The sequence below is a fragment of the Manacus candei genome, unplaced genomic scaffold (genome assembly GCF_025592945.1).
Source record: "Manacus candei isolate 608988 ecotype Guabito, Panama unplaced genomic scaffold, ASM2559294v1 h1tg000014l, whole genome shotgun sequence".
Taxonomy (NCBI): domain Eukaryota; kingdom Metazoa; phylum Chordata; class Aves; order Passeriformes; family Pipridae; genus Manacus; species Manacus candei.
Genome location: NW_026138062.1, coordinates 62995530 through 63021097, shown reverse-complemented (window position 1 = coordinate 63021097; position 25568 = coordinate 62995530). Strand labels below are relative to the sequence as shown.

General features: G+C 36.6%; 1 protein-coding gene across 5 annotated transcripts in view; it reads left to right on the top strand.

The window, feature by feature from the left end:
• CBLB (Cbl proto-oncogene B) overlaps positions 1–25568 on the top strand; it is a 134283-nt gene that overhangs the window by 22074 nt on the left and 86641 nt on the right. The window contains exon 1 of one of the 5 annotated variants that reach the window (XM_051780943.1): positions 1343–8856. The exons of the other annotated variants lie outside the window; for them this stretch is intronic. The gene's annotated coding sequence lies outside the window, so the exon portion shown is untranslated. Of the gene's footprint in view, positions 1–1342; positions 8857–25568 lie in introns of those variants that run through there. 5 annotated transcript variants of the gene reach the window in all.

The following is a 25568-nucleotide window of genomic DNA, read 5'->3' as shown; positions in this document are numbered from 1 at the left end:
CCTAATATGCCAGCAATAAAGGAGATGACTATGTTATAACTTAGCTTGGTTTTGTCTCTTTATTTCTAAGTACTTGGTTTTAAGATACTAGAAGAAAACCCTAGGGTTTTGGTAACAAAATATTGTTCTAGATTTCAGCTCTGAAACACTAAAATAGGAAAAATGCATATTCAATTGCTAGGCCACCCCAATAATGCCAGGGTCATAATGAAAAGGCTGCATCTATTTTTTTGTTGTAACAGGGTTAGAACACCTATGCTTTATTTCTAGTTAGGTAAGTTTTTACTGGTTACCTCAGTCATTGTAGGTCACTTAGATGGAAGTATTATGCCATTTGATTCACAGTATAGCACTTTCAGGCCTTCCTAGAATTAAGAGTAGTTTTTAGGTTATGTGCTGTTTGGCTAGAGCAGCAGAGTAATGGTGGATAGGAGCACTGATAAAGGCTTGTGTATGTTCTAACTTCATAGGAATTTTTAATCCACTTCATAACTGCATCTTACTGACAGCTCATTCCCAGTGGCTAATGCTTCAGTGGTTTTACAACTTAATGATATATACTCTGTATTGCAATTGGGAAAATAGAGAATGTGGCATATATAGACAATTTTTTTTTTGTCTTGCTGAGAAAGTCATATGTCAGCAGCCTGAAATCCTCTCCAGTATTTTTTTTAAATGAGCTTCTTTAGAGTAGCAGACTGGAAGCCTGTATTGTACTATTTTGTTCAGATCTCTGCATATCCTTTTTACTCCTTAATTCATAGCTGTACCAAATACACAAAGATTCAAAGCAGAAAAAAAAAAAGTATATAGCATCCTGTTCATGTGTTTCCTTTTACTGTTAATCCCGATAATTAATGCCCTATGAGGAATGGGGCTCTAATCACTTGCAGAGCACAGTAATATAAGAAGACAGTGCTCATCTGGGGGGTGTTCAGGAGGATGGATCAGTGGTGACCCAATCGCTGTGCAGCTGTCCTCTAGTCTGTGTGTATGTGGTTTCATTAACTGCACACATATATGACTGACAGGCCCATAATGATTGTCTGAAAGGAACCTTGCCTTATGAAGCTGTCTAAGTGCCACTGAGAGAGTTGCTTGTTTTCTCTCATTTTTCTACTTTTTTGGGGAGGAAGAAAAGAATGGGGGAGGGAAGCTGTTCTGTGAGGATCATGGATCCCAGCAGTCACTTTGAAATAATCTTTAATGAATCCCAATGCAGGAAGAGAAATGTCTGAACACCACATAGCATTTTTTTAGTGGCTTAGAGGAAATATGAATGCAAAATCCTTTTCTGAAAGGACTGAGGGTTTTTCAGAGTTTTCATTTGTTTGTGCTGTATGAATTCAGTGTTGCTAGTGCTAAACTGTAATGAGCAACGTAAAAGATACACTTTTTTTAGAATATTAAAATATATTTTAAAATGAACTTAGAGTACAGACTGTTGGACATTTGTTTTAAAAATCAGTCTTTTATTGGGTGATTTCTGGGAATGCAGTTTGTTACTGGAGTGGATGACTGAAAGGACTTTTGACATGCTTTCTCGAAACCAATAAGCACAACCACTCAGCCACTGGAAACAGGATGGCTAGTGAAGTGTTAGAGAAATAAATTAACTTATGTTTACTCAGCATAAAGAAAGCAAGAAAAAAAGAGCAAGACCTATCTCTTAGTATCTGTTGTAATGTGGTAAAAATGTCTAGTGGCTGAGTCTTTCTGATATTATGGAACAGAAGAGTTGTTTCTATTACAGCACTTTGAGGCACCTGTTGGGAAGAGAAGACATGTAAATGTACTATTCTTTTGGTTATTTGCACTTAGTTTTCGGGTAATCCTGTATTCCACAGAAAATCTTTCCAAGACAATCTTTTCCTTGGGCAGTTATTTGTTCACACTTGTTTTAAGCCTGTTAAGGAGTTTTGTCTGCCTTGCACTTGGTGTGCATAAATAAGCTGGAAAGGGACAGTGAAAAGTAAGCCTTACAGTAAAATCAGCTGACAGCTGTGAAGATGTTTAAGTTTTGGATATCCATGGATATGCAATTTAAGATACTTGTCGTATCCTTCTGTACCCTTGTGGAACACCAATTCCAACCATTTGATGTATTAACAGGAGGCAGAGTATTTGTCACTGGAAAATTATTGTATGGGTTAGAGTTGCCAAGAGAGGGAAAAAAATTGTCTCAAAGGATGTTTCATGTCCTACTTTACCCTGTATGCTTAGGTCTGGAAGCTCTTACAACTTTCCTGTGTGGTGGCTTTATTTGTTTGTTTTTGTCTGTAAAAGCTTAGCTAAGAATCTAGAGTGAAAGAAAATGGAAAGGTAATGCTGATTTCAGTACAACTCCCATATATTCTATTCCTGGATTTTCGATTTGCTTTGTGTAACAACAGATGGTTCATCTATTGTTTCATTACTCTTTTGGGAGTCTGACACTCTATAGTGGGTGTGTGCTTTAGTGGAAAAAGAACAACCAAAGTAAGACTTTTTGTAATGAATGAACTCAGTTTATTAAACTGTGTTGATGACCTCCACAGTTCTAGCTCTTAAGATTTATTTTTATTTAAATGCTTTATATTGTGTCTAAATTCTGTCATCAAGGTGTTTTGTTGGGGTTTTTTTATTGAAGTGTCAAGGGTAGTTTTGATTCAAAAGGGTTGTTCACTGTCACAAGCACTGTTTTGTGAAATGGCATAATTTTGCCATATGCCTTGAATTTCGTTTGAGATACTATGAATAAGCAGTGTGAGTGCTTTCAAAGAGGCATTCCTGCTGTCCCACATCAACCATGTGGGCTTTCAGTTAAGCTTCCCAGGAAGACAGCAACATATGTGTACACAATGTGTGTATTATATTGGCGCCCACTCACAGTGTTAAAGATGTGTCAGCATTTCCAGAATAGCTCCCTATTTTAAGAGCCTTGTTTTAGCCTGCATATGAAAGTTGTCTGCGTTGGAACTTTACACACAGTCTCAGCCATCGTAGTTTCCAAGCGTGACTTTTTGCCAGGTGAACATAAGCTGAATTAAATTAATGTATGCAAGTGGAATGGAAGATTTCTAGAGGCATGGTGTCATGATAGACTCTTCTTACTTCAACTCTGAAGAAGTACCTTACCATTAAGTGTACTGAAGCTATAGTGGATGCCACTATAGTGGGATTATGACTGTTACCTGGGCTAAAAAGTGGTGATGTTTTTCTAATAATCATGTTAGAGTATGAGGAACCTCCAGTTTCATTGAATTTGTTTCAGCTGATTGAGGTTCTATCATTGTAATAGTCTAGAATTAAATGGTGCCTCCTCTTCTTTATATACTGAGAAATGGGGCATATTTTCTTATATTTAACTGTGTTCCCCCAAGTTATAATGTTTTCTTGCTAGAAGCCTTTCTCTAATTGAGAAAACATCGTGTTTATTAAGGATGAACCACGGGGCAGGACACACTGATTCTGTAGCATGTGGGTGTCTGTGTAGGAGCCCAGTTCAGATTGGGTTTTGAAATAGATAGCCTTCAAATATTTTGTTTGTGTGCAGAAACAATAACTTGCTGCTAGAGTTTCAAAAGCTACCTGCCAGAAACAAAATGTTGTTGTTGTTATAAGCTTGGGATTTACTTAGATGTGCTTATATGTAATGGACAGGAATTTTATTTTGAATGAATATATTTTCAACCCTGTTTGGTTGAATGCCATCTACAAGCCTCCATATAAATGGCAAATAGTTTCATTTGAGCAACAGCAGGCCAACTAGACAAGCCTGCAGTTTGAAGATAAGCAAATCAATGGTCTTCCACATTTTGAAATCCGAGCTGAGAACTGACACCCCTGGAAAGAACTCCTCTGTGCATCCTTGATAGGAAAGCTGTGTGAGCTGGACATTGCTGTAAAAACAGTTCTGTTGTGCAGCTCTGCTGGTCATGTTAGGACATCCAGGTAGATGTCCCACATTTCTGCAGTGGTAGATTATTCTTCTAATTATTGTTTTATATGGAATGAATCCTACTCATGGCTTACTTAAACCTCTTGAGAGGAATTAGATGTGCAATATGTCAGGTAATATGCATAGTGACAGCAAATATGCAATTTGCTGACATTTTGTTTAGTTTTCATACCTCCCTTAGGAAACACCAATAAATATTAATACCCAATAAATACAATTAAAAAAAATAAGTAAAAGAATGTTGAATCAACAGCAACTTGAGATTTCCCGTTTCTGTTCTGAACTCCCTGTTAATGCACACCCACCAACCAACCGTAACTGTCCAAACTTCAAAGTATCTTCTGGAACCTGAAACACTGACTGCAAAGAACAGGGAGCCAAGATGTTGCAAGAGCTTAGCCTCCTCCATGAGCTGGAGAGATTGAAACCTGAAGCAAACAGTGGTGTAACCTTTTGTCCCTTTTTGAGAGTGGGTGGAGGTTGGAGTGGGAAGAAGGATCTAGGTGATGACCTGGCTTTGGATGTAATCAGGTAGCTAGCAGGGTTCATGGAATGTTAATGTGTTGGGTACACAATCCAACTGCCCTTCTGATTAAATGAATCACTGTAGTCTGAATTCCTTTTAATGTCAGTCCAAGAGAATTGCGTGTCTAACGAAGTCTGCAGGTCACTAAGGCATTAAATCTTTTGTAAAGCTCTAATTTAGAGTGCAATAAATATGCATAGATGGTCAGCAACTACCGTGTTCTGCAGTAAATAGCTTTGCAGGATGATGATCATAAATGTGATTGAAAGGTCTCTGTCCTATTTTCTCCATCTGCAAAATGTGATTGTTTACTTAATTTATTCATGTTTTTAAGTGCTTCTGTCTTTTTAGCATCAGACTGCACTGATATCTGATTAAATTCCTGATGCCTATGCTCATATTTACATGTTTCCTCTGAATGATCCAAATCAAAGATGGAAGCAATCTCAGACAAAATCAAAATTTCTTCTAGGCCTTTATTTTTTAAGATAGCATCTAATAATACTGTAACAGTGATGGGTGCATATGCAAGTCTATGTGTTTGAAAAGATTCTGGAAGTTTGAGAGTAGTTTGAATTCCACAGAGATTTGATTCTGCTTAATAAAACGCACTTCATAACATACTGGTTTCGTGTATCCTTCTGGAGTTTTTCATGAAGACCATTCATTTTCTGGATTTAACATTAGGAAATTACTTCTTATTTATAATGACATACTCCATTCAAGAGTAACTAGACAGATGATAAAATACACGCCCATCATGACAACAAAAAAGGTGTTCAAATAGCCTTGGCTTAGTCATATTTCTTATTTTACAACTACTTTCATTTCTATACAAGTCCTACATGCCCTGGAGCTCCCACTGTAATAGTTCTGCCTCATTTTCATAATTAGCCTTCCCTCCCCACTGCAGTGTTGCTAAAATGTCCCCAGGGTTCCTTCTTCCACAAGGCTTGATTCCCCTGTGAATTTAGGATGAATGTATGGCACCCTGGGGAGAAAAAGTATTGTAGTCAGCAAATTCAGCTGCCCATGACTGCAGTGTTATAATATAGTTTTACACTGACAGTAGAGATTTTACATACTCTTTAGCTTATAATGGAGAGAACTAGGTAGTAATAATACTGTCCCATCAAGGACTATTCAAACAATCACATGCATTTAAATAGATACTCTTTCATCTTTGAGTAATTAGAGAACATTTCTATTTTGCTAGTCCAGCAAATGTTCACCAGACCTTCACAGAAAGCTTACTTTATTCTTTTTGATGTTGTTAATATTTGAGTGGCAGTTTTATTTGTGTAGTACTTTAACTCTTCAAAGTGGTGTTAGAAAGGATAGTTAGATTTTTATGTTTGGAGAGATTTATTTTATGCTTTAGCTTTTTAACTTAGATGCTTGATTGCACTGGGAGTTTTACTTTGCTTTGCAATTCAATATGTGCTGTGTCCAGTATAATTTGTTTGGAGAAATCTGCACGTGAACCACTAGATGATAACTACTTGATGCAGCTTAAATTTGTGCTTTCCAAATTAAATAGCAGAAACCTCTTCTCACTGTTCTGCTCAGAACAAAATATTAATAGGATATTAGCTGCAAATTATTTTTGAATTTTATTTATGAAGTATGTGGCAAAGCAGTACAATGGAGATGAGTGTTAAAAGAAGACCAGTTTACTTCTACTCCTCCCTAAGTAAGTGGACTGAATTTGGTGCAGTCAGAGTTGGGATATATTCAACTTGGCTTTGTGTTGCTCTTGTTTGTAACAGTCTTAAAAGGTGTTAGGTATGGCCAGAGAGGGTTGGAGGATAAAAGCTTGCAGAGGAAGAGTGAAGGAGGGGAAAGATACATGACCCACACTTGAAGGTGATATCTTTGTGGCCTGTGGCTTTTTGACAAAAACAATAAGCACAAAATGAATAGCATTATTCTGTTTTCTGTTATAACATTATGCATTTAGTAGCCCATGATCAGTTAGTTGGTATAAAAGCAAGTAACTCCTCAGATTTCCTTCTCTCTGAATCTCTTTTTAGGGATAGAGGCATAGTCATTTAGAAGAGTTTTATCAAATTTATAGACAGAGTTCACGAGGAGAACTCACAAACTGCTGTCTGTGTGACTAGACATGTCTTAATGTCCCCTTGCTCTATGTGATATCAATGTTTTGTTCCTGAAAAATCAACGTTCCCAGTCAATAGCTCTCTCCAAGGAGTGTTTCAATGTGTATAATTTAATTTGATTGCATTTGGCTATTTAATCTAGAATTTCTGAGTAAATTGAAGAGTGACCTATGTTTATGCACCTGTGTTAAGTCAAAGCTAGTTGGAGGATTTGAGTGAAGAATTAAATAATATTTATTAGCTGAATTTTTCATTAGCTAAAATTATTCAAATCTAATTTACCCACCAGTAAAGTTCTAATTTGTCAGGTGTTCATTTTAACTTACAGTGACCTAATTAAAGTGCTTTGGTTTCATTTTCTCTGTCCCACACCATAAGTTTTAAGGGAAATGCTGGACAATGGCTGTCCAGAAATCTTCTGAACAATGAGATCCTGCCTGAACTGCTGACTCTGCTGCTCCTGCCACCATTCCTTCCAAAAACTGTTCATTGTTAGTGCATGCTTTTGGAAGCCTGTGCATCTTCTTGTTTGCAGGATAAGATCATTTTCAGGGCAAACATTGCCTCAGTAATATATCTGAAGAATACATGTATCACAATTTGTCAACACACAGAGTTTTGCTTCTTTGAAAGGTGGTGTTATCCCAATATGTTTGAATAAGCAAAGTTTTTCTCCATCTGTAATATTGACAGAGAGGTCAAGTTAAGGATGAAACAAGTTGAGCTTTTGCTTTTTCCGCACTGGACTGTTTTGAATTGGAGTATGTGGGGAAATCACTCCAGCTGACACAAATATTATAACAGAGAGATGCATTCTACAGTTTTAGGTAATATTACTCATCTGTAGGAGATGCAATTGCTCGAAATTTTAAAATTTGACTTAGCAAAATAGTTTACTAGGACTAAGGTTTTTTGTCAAAGAAACCCCTCTTGTTTAAGTTTTGCATAGTTATTTTAATAAGCTTATATAAGGAATTAGTTTATGCATCTCAAAGTTAACATATGGGTTTTCATGTGCCGATCTACAACCTGACAAAAGAAGAATGCATGTGAAGACTCGACTTTAAAAATTATTTTAAAATAATTGTTGTGTTGTGTTACTCAAAGTTGATACAAAATTTTATCTACTAGTGTCCAGCATGTAGACAAGGATTCAGAAGCATTTGATTCCTACCCTCAGCCCCCAGTGGTTTATATATATTACACAAAGGCCCACCTGTTAGTGTTATGTGTGAAATAAGTAGAAGGGGGATTTTGATCCTATTCCTGGCTTTTATATGGTATTTAATTCTTAACATAAAAATGCTTTTAGATTTTTCTTTAACTAGAAATTTTGGAAATTGAGATACAGGGAGGTGTTAAGTTTCCTAGGATTATGTAGCTTGTTCATAGCAGTGCCAGGAACACTGTCTCCAGATCATCAGGCTCCTGCTTTGATTTCTGTATTACTGTATCACTGTACCATGCTAAAGATTTTGCTGGTTTCATATTTTTATTAGAAGGGGGAGGATACATAAGTAGATATTTGCCTTTGTTGAACCCCTTTCTGATCTAGGGATTTGCTGTAACATCAGGACAATCTTTCCTGGAGAAACTAGCACATTAGATGTGGAGTTACTAGGTTGGATTTGCTTTTCATGTGGATGGTTGCCAAGATGGATTAAAAACTCTTTAGACATTGCCTGGCATCGTGCATATCCACACTGGATATAATGAATAATAGTAGAACCACAGTGCATTATTAAATTTCCATGAAAAGTTAGATTTTTCTGATTTTGTTTATTGAACAAGTGAACTTAATCGGTTTTAAGTATTTCTTTTTAACTCTTTGAAAACAGGAGAATAAACTTAGTTTCTGCTACAGTAACTGAAAATAGAGTACTTTGGAGTTAGTTATATGTAGCATAGGTAAGATACAGTGTTTTGTAACAGCATGTGTAAAAGGCGCCAAGTTGAGCAAGAGATGTCGGTGACTCACTCCTGATTAAAACTATATTCATGAATCTGGGTATTCAAAAGTCTATGGAGAGGGAGTGAGGCCTCGATTATTTTGAGAACGAAGAAATGCTGTTCTCAAAGTGATCTTGCCCTTAGAACAGAAACAGTTCTTGAGTTGGCTGTGTTAGTGTAGTTGCTGTGCCTGCCTGAGTGGAGAGAGTTCTGCAGTATCTTATGTCGAACGTCTCTATTTTCAGTGGAGAAATACTCCCAGCTGGACTGCAACTCCTGAACAGATAGTACTCCAGGACACAGTTGGGGATACACAGAAGGTAGTTTTAATTTCACACGATTTCAGTCCATACAGCTTGGAAATTGGATCTCTTGGGAATCTTATTCATCTCTTACTCCTTTTTGAGCTGATATTTATTTAGTTACCTTTCTATAATAGAAATTCAGTCTTTTTATGAAAAAGCAATTGGTTTTAGCATTGAAGAATCAACTCTTCAATTTTACATCTCGACAGACTTGCTGATCTTAGGATTTGTATAACTGAAGTTGGAAGGGACCTCTGGGGATCATCAGGTTCAACTGCTCTGCTCAAACAGGGTTACCTGCAGTCAGTTGCCCAGGGTCTGGAGGTGGAGGGGGGAAGAGAAATAATTTATTTTCCTCACAAGTTTGAGGGAGGGTCTATCTCCTGTCCTTTATTTTGGTTCTTGCAGAGAGCAGTCATGGCTATGTATAAATAACTGTCCTAAAATATTATCTATTTTAATGTTGTAGCAGCTGGCATCAAATCAATTTTGTTTTTAATAGGCTCTGGTTTCAGTTTAACACTTACTGAGTATATATCACATAGGCTCATGTGAGTGAAGTTAACAGGATGTTGTCTATTGATAACAAAGATTTCCTGTCCCTTTCCCCCAGCCTTCCCCTCACCCTCTTCCCCCCCTTTTTTTTTTCTGAGGGGAGCTTGGGCGTGGGGGTAGATCTAATGCTGCCCTTGCTGAGCTGTGATGCACTGCATGTGTTTAATAGATACCAGCTGGATGATAGTAGCACTGAAAACCCAGACTGGTTAAAGCTCACCTTGCCACACAGAAATTTAGGGCTTGGTTTTAAATGACTGGAGAGGAAACCTCTGAGCAGACTTTAGTTTGGGTAATGTGACTTATGAGTGATGTTGGGACAGAGGAGAAACTTAGTGTGGAAGAAGGTACACTGAAAAAAAATGTTCCCTGGTGATGAGGAAGTGGCTAAGGCAGCTTGACTTTTATTCAGTCTTTAAGCTATAAAAATTGTTGAGCTAACATAAATTCCATTTTGAAGGAAAGAAGGCAGCTAGCATGATGCAAGGTTAATTGATCTTGTCTGCTAATTTATATTTTTTATACAGAAAGGCGTGTACAGTTGAGCTGCAAGGAGACAGATTGTAGATGGAAGACCAAAGCCTTACCAAAATGATTTCAATAGGTAAAAATCAATACTATAATTTTGGTTTTTTTCAGCTATGCCGTAGGCATAGGCTATTGAGCCTGCTTAGTCTAAAATCAACCTGTGACTTTCAAAATAAGAAGAGCAGAGCAAGATTTTTGAGATGCAGCAACATGGCTTTCTTTCCCCTAGTTTGAATAGGGAAGAACCGTGGAAGCAACCCTTGGTCTAGAAGTGTTTCAAGAGAGAGTATTGCTGATAATATTTAGATGTATATATGAAAAGGTAGAGTTACAGAAAGTCTGAAGAAATCCTATGGCATTTCATGTAAGGGTATGTCTGAAGGTGGTAGAGCTCTAATAATATTGTTCTGAAGTTCTTCACTCTAGGTGGCCTGTCCATGTTGAAGGTGAATGTGGCCCTTCTAAGGCTGTACTTCAAAACTCATCAGCCATGCAGATGTCTAAGCTGCAGGATTTAGTTATGCTTGGAAGAGCAGAATATTAATTTGCTAGACTATAAATATAACACAGTGAGAGACTGACATTTTAAAGCTCAGGATGTATTCTGATGTGTAAGACATGATTATTTTCTTGAAGAGCTGTTAATGAACTCTAGTCTCAAATTCACGTGTATTTCTTCTGATTTGAAATAACTCAGAAGATATTCTTGACCAGTCCTCTGTCTTTACTCACAGGAGTTTAGTTTCTCACATTGTGTTCTGGAGGGAAGTATATAATACAAACAGTCATCAAGGAAAGGTGATTAGTGAGGACTAGTTACCTGAGCTGATCCAGCTGATTATACCTGCTGACATAAGTGTCTGCAGTCCATTAGATTACAAACAGTGAGATTTTAACCTCAGTGACTCAATTTACATGTACGAGTTTGTTAGTAAAATGTGTATTTGTCAGTGAAATACAGAAAAGCTGGCTTTAAATTTAGGAAGACACATACGGCTGTAGATTTCTGAGATACTTCTCTTCCACTATATGTATTATTTTGTGTTTCTTTTTAATATGACAAATATTGTAACTCCTTGGGGCATTAGTCCTCTGAATAATTTCCATGTATTTGCTATATTTTTTGGCCAGTATTCTGAGATATTGTTATTTGTGTTTAGGCAATTGCCAGATGTGTGTATAGTTAAGTTTTCTATGTGCATGTACTTCATTATCATGCCTGATAATGGTAGGGATTGTTTGTTTAGTTGTCTGTCAAATCAATTTAAAATTTAAATTAATTTAAATTAATTTAAAATTTAGAATTTTAAAGCAAATGGATAAACTTGTCTTTAGACAAGTAATATGTGTGCAGAGAGAACTAAGTGTTTTCTAAAGGACAGTGTAAAATTTTAAATAGGGTTCTTCTTTAGCTATTTGGGTTTGGGTGTTGTAAAAATGAATATGATGCTTCCAGACCACCTTAAATTTACTTGAAACCAACATGTGTAAAGTCTTTCTAGAACTGTATAGGAATAAAATATCTTAGTTTATGTTTTCTATTAAAAAAAGAAAAAAAACCCAGCAGAACATTAGCATTTGAAGATAAATAGATAAAATCTCAAATGTAAATGTTCTGTTTATTTTGTTTCATTTCCATAAAATATAGGTTTTGAGTCACATTGTGTAACTTTTGCCAGTGCAAAGCTCTATTATTTTGAAAAATCATTACTCCCAATCTGAAGCTGCTAATTGAATTCACTTTCATATTCTAATATTTAAAAATATTTGTGTCTGTGTTCCTTCTTGACAACGTTATATTTTCTGGATTTTACTGTGGTATTCAAAGTAAGCTGTTCTGTAGGGTGAAATAATTTTAAAGGCCCTATGATGAAACATAACTCTTTTAGCAAGAGCATGCGGTTCTAGTTTTATGTTTTTAAACTTGGAGACTTTATTATATGACCTTCAAAACTTTTCATGACTCCTTTAATACAGCTATTTTTTTCTTGAAAATTTCTTGTAGTTCAGTAAATAGAGGATTTTATTGACGCTGCACCTTCCAGAACAACTCGGCTGTTTTTAAAATTCAGTAGGTCCTTCATTGAATTTGCTGTCTGAGCCATACGAGTAATCATCATGATTGTAAAGCAGTCTTCTGAAAGGGCTTTCCACGTGGGCTACAGTAAACAGACCAGTCTTGTAAGCAGGCTATGAGGGAATCCATGCCTTAAAACATAAGATGAATTAAACCAGTGAGGACTGATCTGTGTCTGTTGATGCTGTCTGCTCTCTGGAGCAAGAGGCTGTGGAAGTGGGAGTGCTGACACTGTGGGAAGGCTATACCTGTGCCTCCCTCAGGTGGTTTTGCGTGTCATCCCAACGTCCTTCACAGCATCTTCTCCAAAACTGTTTACCTTAAATTCACATTTACTGAATTTTCACTGTTTATTACACTTTGGCAAACAGTTTGCCATTAATGTTCTGGGCTATGAAAGGCATATAGTCAGTTAATAGAATCCGTAACAGTTATACCCTTCAGTGTGGAGAGAAGGCCAGCTTTCATGGAACTGGAAAGTCTGCTTTGTAGGCTCCAAAGTTATGCCAAACAGCAGCACAGAGCATGTCAGTTTAACAACTTCTACAGTCAGAGAGCTCAAAGAATGACTGTCCTTTTGCTTTTGCTGAAAATAGTAGGCAGGTTTATACTTCACTGTAACAGCTGTTCATCTCTATGTATAGTGCCAGTAAAAAGAAATATTTGTCATGGTCTGCTTCCTCCCTGTGAGATGTTTGGATGAATTCTGCTAGCACAGCAGTCTGAACTACATTTCAAGTACTGTTGATTAAATCTTACCTTGACAGGGGCAGCCCCTTATTGAGCTGTTACTGAGTATGTGCTGAGCAGGAGCCTCTCCAGAGTTCCAAACTTCCTCTCCCTCACAGACCTCCAAGACAAAAGTCAATGGACTGCAGTGTATGGGAAGGTATTCAGGGTACTATTGCATTACAGAAGTACTGCATAGGAAGGAATTTTGTAGGTTTCTAACTGTTTTTAAAGAGATGTTTAAGTTTAAATTAGTAAAACACCTTTGTAAGACTTATAAGTGATTTTTTTAACCCATGCCAAATGTATATAAAACTGTGTGAGCTGTGAAAGTTAAACATTTCACTCCCCCTTTTACTTCTAAAGCAGCTATCTCGTGTCTGTCAGTCTGATTAGTTTTTTTTTAAGGAAGTGTTATTTCAATTCCAAAGCTGTATCCTTAGTATGATCCAATCAGGATAATTGTGTCCTTGCTTGACTAGCATATTGTTTTGAGCATCAGACATGGAAATAACAAGTTGAGTCTTTATGTACACAGTCGGTCACTTCCAAAAGTGATGCTTCTATTTTGTTTTAAAGTTAAGGATGTGCTTTGCTAAATCTAGTGTTTAAAGTAAGTACCATTTTCTGGAAAATGAGATACACGTCATATGACATGTACTGATGAAGACTGAGCTATGAATTTTAGAGTACTCAGGCATGACTGAGTAAATGACAATCAAAATGAACTGAAGCTTTTTGGTATAATTAATTTTCCATATTTAAACATTGGTTCTGGTATACCTTGTTGTCAAATTTTTATCAGAAGTGAATATGTATATTTTGAGACTTCCACCAGTTCTTTCATACAGTGACCTGGGGTCTTTACAGGATCAACTAAAATACTGATAGACACTTGCACCTTAAAAAAATAAGCATAAACTTCTTAGTATTGCATTGTTTTTGTTATTGGATTATCATCAGAGTATGATACTACTAATCATGCATTTATTCATGGAATTAATGAGTCATATGATTCTTTACATAATTATTATTTATGTTGAATTGAGTCTGTAAAACAAAAAAGGATCACAGAATTGCAGAATGGTTGAGGGTTGTAAGGGACCTCTGGAGCTCATCTGTTCCAACAACCTGCTCAAGCCAGGCCACTCAGAGCCAGTTTCCCTGGACTGTGGCCAGATGGCTTTTGTGTATCTCCAGTGATGGAGACCCTACTACCTCCCTGGGCAACCAGTGCCAATGCTTGTTCACCCTCATAGGAGGAAAGTGGTTCCTGATGTTAAGACTGGAACTTTAGGTGTTTGTTTGTAGCAGTTGCTTTTGCACCATTGAAAAAGCCTGTCTCTGTGCTCTTTGCACCCTTCCTTTAGGCATTTTTACATATTGATGGGATTTCACCTGAACATTGTCTTATCCAGGCTAAATAATCCTAGTTGTCTCCTGTGAAATGCTCCATTCCCATATCTTTGTGGGCCTTTGCTGGACTTTCTGCAGAAGGTGTTTCTCCCTCTTGTACTGGCGAGCCCAGAACTGAATGCAGTGCTCCAAGTGTGGCCTGATGGTGACACTCCTCCTAATGCAGCACAGTGTGCTGTTTCTTTGCTGCAAGGAAATGTTCCCAGCTTGGGTTCAACTTGATGTCCACCAGCACCTCCTTTTCTTCAAAGCTGCTTTCCAGCTGCGTGGCCCCCAGCATGTACTGCTGCGTGGGGTGGTTTCTCCTTGGGTGCAGGACTTGGCATTTCTACTTGTTGGACTGCCTGAGGTTCCTGACAGCCCATTTTCGAGGTCGCTCTGGATGGGAGCACAACCTTCTGGGGTATCAGCCACTTCTGCCAGTTTCTGTGTCATCTGCAGACTTGCATCCTTCTTTGAAAGTCTTTAGGGCTCCCTGATGTGGTTTGTACCGAGCCTTACAAACAAAGGCCTCAGTTTTGACTGGGGCCTCTCTGTGCTAAATTAACAGAACTAATAGCTTCTGCAGAGAACATTAACAAGGGTAAGTAGGCAGAGATAGATGTTCTATGCAATCTACTGCTAGTGATTCTGCTAGCAACCAGAACTGGCCAGCAGGAGAAATCCTTTTTACTAAAACAGTAAAGTAAAACTTGTGGTGATATAGGAACAGAAATGGAATTGCAAGGTAGTCTGAGATATTTACCAAAATATTCAGGCATAGCTTATTATTACCAAAATAGTTTATTCAGGGAACCTTTTGGTCACTAAATAGAGTATATTTTTGTGCTAGGATTCTTAAGGAGCACTCCTTTGCTACTCTGTCCTTGCTGAGTTATTTCATGGCAGGTGAAATTTTTTAAAGTGTTTAATTTTGATTTAGGCTAGACCGTTGTCTAACAAATCTTTTAAGAACCATTTGCATTTGTAATAGAGAACTACAGCTACTATATACAGCAGTTTCTATAAGTATTTCTGACTAGTCAAACAAAAACATCAGTCAGTTAAAATGAGTATTGTTTTTAAACAATCAAGAAAAGGTTTTTCACTCAGAAGGTGGCTGAGCACTGGAACAGGCTCCCCAGGGAAGCGGTCACAGCATCAAGTCTGTCTGAGTTCAAGAAGCATTTGGGCAACACTTCCAGGTACATGGTGTGATTCTTAGGAATGGTTCTGTACAGGGCCAGAAGTTGGACTCGATGATCCTGATGGGTCCCTTCCAAGTCAGCATATTCTATGAATCTGTATGATAAACCAAAGTTATACTGTTATTTCGGGAATATCAGTTACATCCATGACTTGAAGCAGATGCACTATGTGGAAGAGCCCAATATAGTAGTTGGATCTCTTAAATACAGTGGACTACCTTGTCAGGATTTCTTTAAGATTATACTGATATTTCAATATATCAAAGGCACTAATATTGAACAAGAAGAAAAATAAATTATTTTGGTCTGTCTCTATAGGAAGCACATCATCAGTATTCATACAACCTCATAACTGAAGTTTAAGTAAAGAGATGGTCTTAAACTCAACACACTCAGATGAGATGCAAGACAATGGCAATAAATTCTTTCTTTTTTAGTGTGGCATTCTATCTTTTTGATGATTATAGTCTAACCAGTAATATAGTTGAAATAATTCTCTATTCTATATCTATTCAATGTTTCAAAAATATAGCCCTGCAAAGTCTGCTGTTACTCTTTGCTTCATAGGCTCTGTACCAGAATAACAAGAATTTTAAAGTGTTAGAACCACTAAGGATATGATATCAAGCGTTTAAATATTAAGAAAAGCAAGGATATTTCTTTAGTTGTCCTTATGCATTTGATACAAAAGATATGTCCCACTTCTTTCAGGAGAGGAGACTTTTATTCTGAAGATCTGCTTGATAAAATGCCTCAGGACCACTTTTGTATATATGAGTTAGGATAAAATTTTCATTTATGTCATATTGTATGATATAACTGCACACTCTAACATCAGTACTTCCTAGTAAATTCAGAATAATTTGATATTTTTTGTTTTACTTATGCACTGTGTAGTCTCAAACTTCTTTCTGCTTATTTGCCTTATCCATTATGGAATATTAAACTACTTATTTCTACTCTGACATTAGTAAAACTGATCACAGTAGTGTCCAAGTGCTTTGCAATAGTAGTTTTTATTCAGGGCATTTGCATGATTGTACCTTCTAATGGGGAAAATGAAAGATTAACAGTAAAGTTAAGCAGCCATTAATTTTGTTTTTCTGATTGAGTCATATCTCAAGGTTTCCACCTCAGCATCAGTTCAGTCAGGAATTTGATAGTTACCAAGAGCTTTGTGAATGCCAGGTGACTTTTAGAGGCAATCCTTTTTGTGTCCTGAAAGGGCAAGAACCTCTGCTGTGCCTACACCCTGTGAAGGCTCACAACTGAAACAGCTTTCTTGGGTCTTCATTATAGATTAATGACTTCAGAAGAGGCTGAGAAGTGCTATCTTTTCTTGAGCCCTGCTTTAATTGAGGGTGACTTTTTGATTTCTGATGTAGGCATGTTAGAAAGGGAAACCTCTTTAAAAGTCTTTTTTAACCTAAGTAGAGTACTGTTGTAACCAAAAAAGAGCTGGGCAGGTGCTTCTGGGAGCATCTTTAATGTTCATCTTGTATTTGAAATAGTGGAATTGGTTACAGACCTCTGAGGTATGGTCCAAAGAATAGCTTTGTCTCATTAATTGTTTAGCCGGCTGGCAGGAAACCCGAGTATGTGTCTGCCTTTTTTTTTTTGGAGATCTTTCAGGAGTACCAGGTAAGGAAGTACGAGAAACAGAAGGTGCTCCAACTGCCAGAAGATTAGTCATCTGAAACATTGGGAATTGTACAGTATGTTCTGAAATTCGATTGTTGTGTAGTCTGAGCACAGGACTGGATCTTTACCTATGCTGGTTGACTGTGGGAGGCTGTAACATTGTTTTTATAGTGGCTGTCTTTGCTGTGTCCGTAGGCCAACAGCAATTTCAGTATTTCTGCTGCCGGACATTGTTGCTGCTACTGGTGCTGCTGAGGAGTGTCTTCCTTTATTTCTCTCCCTTTTCAGGCAGTGCTTTGAAATTCCGTTTTCCAACTGACTTTTCTCCAATACTGATTTTTGCTTCTGGAAGGGAAACTTTTAGTTGCCTGAACAGTTAAACTGTTGTCATTGCTTGACACTACTGTCCTTGTGTATATGGTCATGGACAACTGCTATGTATTATTTCTACTGGCATTACCAGGAACTTTATCACGTATTTCATCTTTTTAACACCAAAGGGCAGGATCAATCTGAAAAATTAATATAAAATAGTGTGCCTAAATATGAGCAAGAAAAACATTTTTTCTGATATTACTAACAAGTATGGCACATGCAGAGAAAGAATGCTTTCAGTGTTTCAGAGAAGTATATCTTCTCACGTGTTTCGGGACCATTCATTAATAGCTTACTGGCTATCTACTAAGGAATGTATTTAAAGTATGTTTGTGTAGGAGGTTCTATTTCTGTATGATCTGTTTTTTCATTTGCTAGGCAAAGGAATCTTCAGTTTTCCTCTTCAGTATGTACTTACTGGTCACAAAACAAATGATTTTAAGCTTGTAGAGGAACAAGTAAAAGATTAAAAATTCTTGAAAACGGTTAGAGTGAGGAGGAAAAGATCTCTCATTTGGATTAATACAAAAATTAATCTAGTCAGCTGCTAGACAGAATAGCTTAAAAAACCCCAATGAATAGTGTCTTGAATAAAAAACCCAAATAACCTGCCTTTTTTCCTTCTACCAGATTAATTCTCAAATAGGCTGCATTATAGTAATCATCATTGTAATAATAAACAAAAAGATTAGACCTATCTGTTATCCTTTGTTTTCTCCATTCTCTGTCTTGCAAAAATTCTGAACTAGTGTATTCTAAGGATGAAGTTTCAAATTACTTATAGGTGGATTTTTAATCACAGTTAAAATCCCTTGATATTTAATCACTTCTCAGAAATTAATTTTAGCCAAATGTTAGATGAACCTGACATCTTTCTATGTCTAAAGATGTAATTTGGAGTGAAAACTGAGCCCCATCTCAAGGTATGAAAATGTCAAACACTGTATCAAAAGTAGGCAAAAAAGAATCCCAGACCTTGTATTTGTTCCTTAGAGAAAATACTTGCTACTGGTGCCATAAATAATGGACTTGATAATTTTAGGGAAAGTAAGTAATCAGAAAGAAAATATTCAGTTGTCTTTGCAAGCAGCAAATAAATTAATGAATGAAGGACTTGGTGTGTGATGTTTCTGAGGGACTTTTAGGAACAGATGGATAGAGTAGCACTGTCAGCTTTGAGATGTACAACTGGGGGGGAGAGGGCGGCAACTTATTTGTGGGAAAGAAATTTGTATCTATTAAAGTAACTGTGTAAAGTACCCAAGAGATGTCATAATGATCTTAACATATTGTGAAATAACCTAACTGTTACAAGAATAGTTCTGGATTTGTCAGGCTTTCCACGTCATGGCAAAAGCTGCTGCTGTAACGTTTCTGTGGCCAACTCGTGGTGCTTGTTACCCTGTAAGAGAGTCAGTTCATCTCTGAGGAACATCCATGCTCTGTTCTGTATAGTGCAAAGTTCCAAATGCAAGTGGCATTGGAGGTGTACAACAGCACAGGAAATGAAAGGGTTAGTGATGGAAGCTGCTGTCACAGAAGGGTGAACTTGCTGAAGATCATTGCCTTAACTGATGTTACCTTATTACTCTAATAAATGTCACTGGTTTTTTGAATGTTTACATATTAATCAAATTTTATCACCCTGTAGTAGTTTTCTATGCAAACAAATACGTGATTATTTTATACTTTGGATGATGGTAGTTTTCGCAGACTTGTTGCTAAGCACTGAAGCAGCAGGTTTTCCTTGCTTTTCTGTTCATAGATTATTATTCCTAGGAACTGTTGCCAGTAGACTGATATTTTTACTGTCTAGGCTTTTTCTAAAAAGGAGTAGAAACACTCATTACTATGATGTGAAGAAACTTACTGAAACAAAGTATTAGACTTATGCATAATTAAACATTTTAGTAGTGATGATACTATTGTGACTAATTTTTTTCTTAAATACCTCAAAACTGACAAATATTAGTTCTTAAAAATCTGTGTTAAGTGGATTGCTAATTTTCTGACACTTTGAATATTACTTTAGGAAATGTGGTTGTACAGTTGAAAATCCAGTTTTGTATTCAATCTGTCTTCCCGCAGTCTCATGCTTGTGTGTGTCATTTGGAAGAAAAAAACCAAGATTATTTCAAGCACAAACTTTACAAAGCGTTCTTCAGAGTCCCCTTGTCCTGAAAAGCTTCCTTATTAGCTGAAACAAGAAGTCGTTCATTTCTTCAGTCCGATTTTTGTCTAAATAGTTAAAAAAAAAGAAAAATCTCTAAGCTCTCTTGCATATAGGAAGCTATCTAATGCTGATAAAAAGTTAGTGTTCTAGGTAAAAATTAATTCTCTGCCTATAGTATGATTTTAAAGTGTTTGAGGTGTGATTGGTTTATGAAATGGTTTGTTCGTAAACACCAAAATATGCCAAAACAGATGCAGACAAGGAACAAGTTCAGTCATGGCAAGATATCATTGCTGTAAAGTAATGATGTTAGAAATCACTTAAGTGTTTTCAGTAGTGAGTATAAATCAACCATGACTGTGGCTTCTCAGAGCTTTCTCTTCTACCTTTCCTCTCCTCCTGTAGTCATAAAATATATGTGAGCCATGAGCCGATGTTATGTTACATCTCAGTAAATTCCAGTGTTTGATACTAGTTGGCAGGGTTTTGCTACAGTAGCTTTAATCTGTGTTTTAACAGTAGCAATAGTCCTTTGGTAGCATTACACGAGTCACGAAACTGAGTTAATTAACCGAACTTGGCTTAGTTGTTTCACAGGTTTAATGAGATGAGGATGGTATGGAGTAATATACTCTGTAGAGTCTTTAGTTTTTAATTTTCCATTTAATTTGACTAAAATTAAAACAAAGACCTTTAACTTGAAGTATTTTGCATAGGGGAAAAAAACCTGTAGAAATTTTAAAGTATTTTTAACCATCTTTCCTCGGAAACAACCTGTATTTTGAGAGATAGTACATTGTCAGAATTTAAGGTCTTAGTAACACTAAACATTCATTGGGAAAAGTAGTATCAGTATTTGTAAATATGTATTTGTACTTAATGAATAGCAAATAAAGAAAAACATGTTTGGAAATAGTTTAGGCAGAGATCTCTAAGGTTCAGATGTTCTGGGTGAGAACTCTGAGCTCTGGATGTGAAGCATCTGTGGTGTAATTCAGAAAGCCACTTGATACTATTTTAGCTCTAAAATATATAGGCAACTCGAAGGCAATTATTGTAAAGTTTTAATAATATCTAATGCAGTGCAACCTTTGTGGAAGTTTGTTGCTATAAAAAGTTTTCATGGGCACTCCAAAACTTGGAATATGGTTAAACATTCCCTTGTTTTTTTGTTGTTTTTTTTTTTTTTTTCAAATGAATGGTCATCCTCAGGGCTCTGAAGGATTGTTTTAAAAAATTGTATGTTTTATACATGATTGTATTTGCTCACAGAATGAATAGTGCACTGTTTCCGATTACATGCTGTCTACTGTGTCACAATAGAGCTAAATGATCAGTATTTTGAAAGCAAAACTAAGTGGTGTTCATTCATGTGTTGAGAGAGACTTTGCTATTGTGTGATTGAAGTTGTGGACATTTGTGACAGTGTAGTCTGACTTCTTGGTCATTGCACTGGAATGAAAAAATAAACTCAGGGCAACTGAGAAAAGATTATAACTAGTTAATACAACAGAGGCACAGAAAGAAAGAAGAGATTCAGGGAGATTTTGCTCTCTGGATGGTATAGAGCCTGGAAAAGAATAAATCATAATAAAATAACTGAAAAATGTTATTGAAAAAAAGAATCAAAATACTGGCACAGAGATAGAGAATGTTTCCTTACAAAAGTGTTTGAACAAAAAAGATTTAATTAAACTGTTTTCTCTTGTGTGTGTAACTTCTCTCAGTGCCCTTCCCGGTGTGTATTATCTCCTCATCTGTTTGCCCAGCCTATTCTGCCAGATTGTGTAATCCTTCCACATGCCAGTGAGCAAGCCTTCATTCCTGAGACATCTATAAAATAATTCCATCATTAACTGCTTCTTGATTGCAGAATACAGTCCTTAATTTGTCACTTATAAATACTTTCCCTGCTCTTCTCTTTTGCCTTACTTGGTGACTGTCAAACTGCACAGCAGGGTAGCAAAAAATAACCATGTAATTTTTGTGGCTTTTTAATTAACTGGCTCTGATTCTACTAGTTTGCACTACAGCAAAGTGGAATGATAGTTATTCCTTTGAAGGAGACCTCTATGATGTTTCAATTGAACTTTTTTTACATAGAGTCTGTGGTCATTATCATCGAGTAAGAAAAAATCTGGTAGCGCATTTGCAACTGTGGTGACTAACCTGCCTTGCTCGAGAGAGTCTGTGCAGGGATACACTAGGCCTGTTTTAGTGGTTATTTTTCACTAATGCCACTGTAGAAAAGAGCAGATGGAGTATTTTATGGACTGTCATCCCTGTCCTTCAATATCACACGTCGGGGAGAACAGAATGGGTCTGGCCCTTATTTTTGCAACATCTATAGAGAAAGTGGGTGCATAGAGCAGAAGAGCTTCAGGGCTGTTTTGATAATGGTGCTGACTTGAATAGGTGGGTTTCCTTGCCTTCAGATTTTGGTACTACTTTCTTTGTTTGAACTCATTCCAAGCCACAAAACCATGCTTGGGCTCTCTGCCCATTTCAGGCTTTACCTCAATAGTGTTAAATTTAAAGAAAATTTTGTTGATGCCAAACAGATTGCACTTTGTAAGTAGAATGGGAAAATGAAAATATATGAAACATGTTTTAAATACATGAAATCAGAAATTTAAATTCTCTCTAAAATTACAGGTAAAGATACTGAGAACAGGCTCAGCTGTTATTAAAGAACTTGAAACTGTTTAAGCAAATAGGTGGGGAAGGATCTAAGTTATGTGAACAATATGCTTTGTTAGTTTCAGACCAAAAGTATTTGCTTCATTTGCTGAAGGGTCTTGGGCAAATATGTGAGCACTTACTTCTGCCACAGCAAAAATAGTTGACATGAAGTTACAGACTGGGAGGTGGGGGAGAAAACTTGTGCAGACTGTGTCAAAACTTCACCTGTTCTTAAACTGCTGTGCAAATACCAGTGGTGTGTTATGGCTCAAACAGCAGGGCAGATGCCTTTTTCTTTCCTATCTGATGCTTTCTGATGGGTAAAAGAAAGACCTGGATCCTTGGTTTTTAGCCTCCATCTAGTTTCATGTCTTGGACCACTTTTGGTACACTTGCTTTGATTTCCTGTTGCTCCATTTCCTGTTTATATAATAAGGATCTTGTCAGGGCTGCGTTTCTGAATTCTATAGAGAATACTGATGGAAAGAACTAGATTTTCTTAGTAAGAATTTTGATTTGTTGACCCATGAATATGGTGTAGATAATCTTGGTATAGATAACCATGCAACACAGGATGCATCGTGGTAATTAATTTTTATCTAAAGAATGTGGTTTCCATTTGATTAATTTGCTCTATGAAATTTACAAATAGTGACGTTTCTTTTTTTAAAGCAGTTAAATGAGATCCATCTTTTTAGGGTTGGATGGAACTTAAAAGGTCTTCATGATCTACAGATCATGTAGAGTAGTACTTTGCTACTTCATTTTTATTACAGGAATGAGGACCTATAAAACATATATTTCTGTAACTGTTTCATCTCTTATTGCAGACTAAAAATGCACTGGGAATTGTTTATCAGCTCTGAAGGTTAAATGTCTGCTTACTAAAGTAAACCCGAGTAAAGTGCTTTTTGTATCATGTGGTATAGGATAACCTTTTACCACTCTGGCAAAATGATTGTGCTCCTGATCATGATAGCTTCATTCCTGTTCATGGAAATTGTAAAGAGTCTTGTAAACTTGTGCACATGATAAGTTAAGGGAGTGGGGTGAGATAGTGCTGAACCTTTTGGTTTTGCACGTGGGTGTGTCTGTGTGCTTTCTTTCTTCCTTCCCCCCCCCAGGCAGGAAGGGAAGAAAGTGGGAAATGATATTTTGGTGGGTACTATGTATTTCATTACTCTGGTCCAATGGTGAGATAAAGCTTCCATGCAGTTTTCCATTTTGTTGTGTGTTCGTAGAATCAGAATTTTGTTTTGATTAATGTTCTTAGCCACTTTGTCTCTGCTTTCTGCTCTTTATGAAAGACAAAAACAATAATTAAACTCTAAACATTCTCAACCTCTTAGTGAAGGTGAACTATGGAGCTTTTCTGTTTGCTGCATAACTGCTCAGTCATTTGTGTAAGACAAGTGCTAATACCTTCCTTATCAGGAGTGTAAATGATCCATCTTAAGATGCACAAGAATACTTATCTAGTGTTATAGAAACTCCAGTCTTGATTTGTGAAAGTTGAAAAGATGGCTAGATATTCTGTGCTTCAACTTTAATGATCCAGAGAGCAAAAAGAAAAGAAAAAAAGTGCAGTTTCCCACTGTACTTGACTGTTGCAAAAGTGAAATATAGTCAAATATTATAAAGTTAGTGCAAGAGTCAGTGGGAGACAGGAAAATAATTCCTTATTTCCATCAGAATATAAGCAGGAAAGACTTGCTAACTCTCCAAAAACATTTAAAATACAATACTGCTTTTAGCACCAAAGTATCTGTACAGATCTATACATCATATGGCTTTAGACTGACCAATTACCCCTGGCAAGCCTTTTTTCTCCCTTACTTCAAGTAGCTATTTACATATGTCCAAAGTTGTTTCTGCTTTCTATTTTCACTTCCCACTTTGATTTGGCAATGTTTCACGTGTGCTGGATGCAAAGTAATTAAGTGGTAGACATCCAACTTCTCTTATCTGTAAGAAAACTTATTCTTTCTCCCCAAGATAAGGAAAAAAGCCAACAACCTCTGTAAGGCAAGAGCACCTCAGTGTTTTAAGTAGAGAGGAAAAAGCCATCCCAAGTATATAATTTTACAGGAAAATCATGTATGAAAAAGTAAAAGGCTTTTAAAAGGAAAGAACTTGCACAAACAAGTACTGACTAGAGAGGCTCTAACTAAGCATATGTCAAAATTTCCATTATATACCTCTGTTTTGAGAGCTTTTGCAGTTTGGTAGTTAAATTGTAGGGGCTCATATTTTTTTCTTGAAAAAACATGTAAAAGTGAAAAATGAATTTGATGTTCTGAGTACTATGTTAAAAAAACCAACCCCAACACCAAAACCCCAAAACAATCCCCTGCCCCCCAACACAAAAAGAAACACCAAACCAACGACCACAAAACTAGACCTTTATTCCTCGTGAGATCTGTACTTGGGCTGTTATTGGGAAGCAACCCATTTTACATCAGCTCAGACTTCTGAAGAATTACGAAACTGCACCTCAAAGTATAATTACATTAAATGATTTCCAGTATGACATATGCAAAAAGAAAGCTACAGATTTTAAACATTCTGTTTTGAAACTTTAATACTACCTGATAAATCATACATGGAAGAATCATTATAGAGAGGTTTCGATGCATTTTTTTTCTGGTGGATTTGTGAAGTTTCTCCATGCAGAAAACAGTCTGGAGATCATTTGCTTACTTTTCATGAAGGGTGTATTTTTTTCCTACCAGCTTGAATTTTGACCCTACTGAACTGGATAAAAATTTCTATGCATTCGTTGGAGCAGCTTATTATCGGTATGGAAACTGCTGTTGATTTTAAAATTGCAAAATTTGGAACAGGATGTTCATAAGTAAAGGAAATTCAGCCTCTCACTTTTGGGAAGTTCTTTGGTTTCGTCACTTGGACAGATTTTTCCCTATAAGTTTCATTTGAGCAAAATCCAATCTTAGTGATGTGAGAGTTCAGCTGAACAAAGTAGGTACAAAAATTCCACATTTTAAAACAGAAAGAGAATCTTCAGGTGGTCTCAATAAGTGTTGGGTATCAGTAGAATAAACAAGTATCAGTTCTTCATAAGGTTACTTTCATTTTACAGGTAATCATATAGTGCGTAGCATTGTTCTTTAGTATTTGGTTTATGTTGTTTTTAAAAAATGTTATGGTCAACTCTAAACAAAATATGCAACTCTGTAAATACATGCAAAGGAGAAATTTTTTTCCTGCAAACTGTCATGGTTTAACAGTTGACTGCATATTACGACCTTTCCTGTAAAAAGAATGGGAGTGCTGGAAATTCAAGATGGACTTCATGAAGTTTGACATTTCTCCCTTTTTAGACTAGGAACTGGTCTGTCTCTTT